Genomic DNA, 2801 nt, shown 5'->3' with positions numbered 1-2801 from the left:
ATGGCCTACCGCTAAAAAATAAAGCCAAACTACAATAGAAGAGTTATTCCAAGGTTTTTTAGGTAAGTAACCTAGTCTGGAAGTGGATCAAGTCAGTCGGTGATATCACCAAACTAGAGCCACAATGGGGCAGACCATACAAAATAGCAGAGAAGCTGGCCTCAAGCTCCTATTATCTCCAGCATGTAGATGGAAAAAGGTTGGAATGACCTTGGAGTGTGAATCATTTACATCTCTACAGGGCTTGAGAGTACACTTGTAATGTATTAATGTAGCATGTTGAATTTTTATACTTAATGGAAAATGCAGGCAACTTTATCTCAAAAGCTCTATATCCTAGACTCCTAATTTCCTCTACTCTAGAATGCAGAATTCAAATGAAAACAGGTTTGCAAGGAGAAGAAAAAAAAAGTATGCATAAGATCCATCAATGAAGTCCTAATTCTAAGTAGAGAAACATTCTATAAACTCAGATTAATGGTCTAGTCCCTTCTCTCTATCGTCACATAAAGATGCTCCTAGGAAACACCCTTTATGTAAAATATCGAAAAATAGGCGAATATTAATAAGGAAATTTTCCGAAATTTTTGGAAATTTTTCGAGAATTTTTCGGAGCTCGTATGGACAAGTTAACGGAGATAAAAACGGGGCCCGGAAAAGCCTGTTTAGGCTACCCATTTAAATGAGGAAAAGTTGAATTTCTTAATTCCTTTTCCTTATTTATTCTTTTTCTTTGTGTCGCCGTTCACTCTTTCTTCCCCGCGCGAACCCGAGCCCTAACCGCACGGCAGTTCCTCCATCTTCTTCTTCATTTTCTTCCTCCCGAGCCGCACACCCGAAGCCGCCTTCTTCCTCTCATCTCCCTCGCGCGACGCCAACCCTAATCTGTCGGGCCGCCGACCACGCCTCATCCCGATCCTCTCCTCTTTGCGCCAGCCATGCCCTAGATCCATCGCCGGCCACAACTCACAGAGCCAACGCCGAGCAGTGCCGGCGATCCATCCTCTGCCCTAGACTCACTCAGCACCGCCGGCCTTCTCCACGCCGAGCTCTGCACAGAGCCCACCGCTGACCTAGCACCGTCGCCGACCCCTCTCCTCTCCTCTTACCGCCGATCACAGCCGACGCTGAGCCCTAGCCACCGACGCCCGTCGCCCTATCCATGGAGATCCCGAGCATTGGCCGCCGACTCTTGACCCGAGCAGCACCGACGATCCTTTGCCTCTGCCCTAGCCTCCAACCGCGTGCCCTATTTGATCTTGGAGGTAAGTTTTGGTTTGGAATTAGGTTATGGTTGGGCAGTATCTCCACTCATGAACTTGATCATCTCCTTGCTGCTAATCTAGGTCACGGATTGGTGAGGTTTTGTGTATTGTGGGTGTTTTGATTTCCGACAGTAACCCCATCCTGCAGCATCTTGTGCCAGCGCCAACAGTGGCTAGGTAGTGAGGTAAGGAGTAGAGAGTTTGATCCTTGTTGTAGATTCTGTGTTGTTTGGACTACTGTAATAATTTTTGAGTTCCATTCTAATCTGGACACTAAAATGTAGGGTATTTGATTTAGAGGGCAGCACCATTTACCTCGTTTTCAGTTAGGTTTATTGGCTGCAAGTTATCTTCGGTTGTGGATTCACATTGCGGCTGTGAATTGAGGTACGGTATAGGGTTTTATTTTGATCATGTTGTTGATGATTGATGGATTTGTTAATAACTAATGTTAACCTAGGTACATGTATTGAATTAGGGCTAAATCGAGTAAGATGCTATGACTACCATGCTTATTGCAAGTCCTAATTCGAATGGATTAATTAAAAACGATTGAGGAGTTAAATGATTCAATTAGGGTTTATAATTGAATCTGGGTTTATATTAGCTTCTCGAGGTTTTGATTTAGTTAATTTATTTATATATAATTATCTAAATTTGGATGCATGTACTACAGGACTTTGATTCGAGACGGTATCTCGACGGGTATCTCGATTAGCGTATTGGATCATTTTATCGGAGGCGGGTACTTTTGACTTATTATCTTTGATATGCTTAGTAATGAAATTAACAATTTACATTAATTGTGTTTTCTTATTTGTTCGGTTAATCACTGCCCGATACATGTTGCCTGCTTGATTGATTGTTTGTTTGCATCTCGTATTGATACCTATCTGATTTCACATGCTCATGGGTAGTGATATAACCATGTTTTACCATGTCAGGACCTAGGTTTGATACCTTATTTGATCAGTATACCTTGATATGATTTATTCACTATGGTGCCCATTATTATATGTCCAGAGGTTGGTTTAGTATATTACCATGCTTAGTGACATGCACCATTCACATGATCGCATCTTGTGCGATAGATTGCTCCATTATTGTTGAGCACTTGCTAGTTTCATCATCATTCGATGCTCCGTTGTGATGCTCACGGGTAGCGTGACACGGCGTGGTAGCACGTCAGTTTAGCTCTTCCGGTGCTCCGTTGGTCCGCTCATGGGTAGTGTGACGCAGCGTGTAGACGTTAGAGATCCCTCCCGTCATAGTGTACCGGGAGATGAGAGCATTGCGCTCCCCATTTATGATTTGGGTAGGAGTATATGTGACTCGACAAGACATCCACTCGGTCACCATCGTGGGTAGTGATGCAGAGAGCGGTTGTCAGCTCTACCCACTCGGTTCCACTTATGTTATGAGTTGGTGGTAGCGTCGGGGTGACCATGACATCGCATCATACGCATCATTTATTGTTTGTGATCGTGTGATTGTTGCATTTATACGCGTATTGTTCGATACCTATGTTTGGCGGTC

General features: G+C 43.8%; 1 long non-coding RNA gene across 1 annotated transcript; it reads left to right on the top strand.

The window, feature by feature from the left end:
- The first annotated feature begins 746 nt into the window (after window positions 1-746).
- On the top strand, window positions 747-2109 carry LOC122029953. The gene is made up of 4 exons (XR_006125255.1): window positions 747-1265; window positions 1347-1450; window positions 1550-1652; window positions 1942-2109. It is a non-coding gene; the product is annotated as an uncharacterized LOC122029953 (long non-coding RNA).
- The last annotated feature ends 692 nt before the right edge of the window (window positions 2110-2801 follow it).

This window comes from Zingiber officinale, chromosome 10B, assembly GCF_018446385.1.
Source record: "Zingiber officinale cultivar Zhangliang chromosome 10B, Zo_v1.1, whole genome shotgun sequence".
NCBI lineage: Eukaryota > Viridiplantae > Streptophyta > Magnoliopsida > Zingiberales > Zingiberaceae > Zingiber > Zingiber officinale.
Note: the sequence above shows the minus strand (reverse complement) of the source record. Positions and strands in the feature narration are given on the sequence as shown.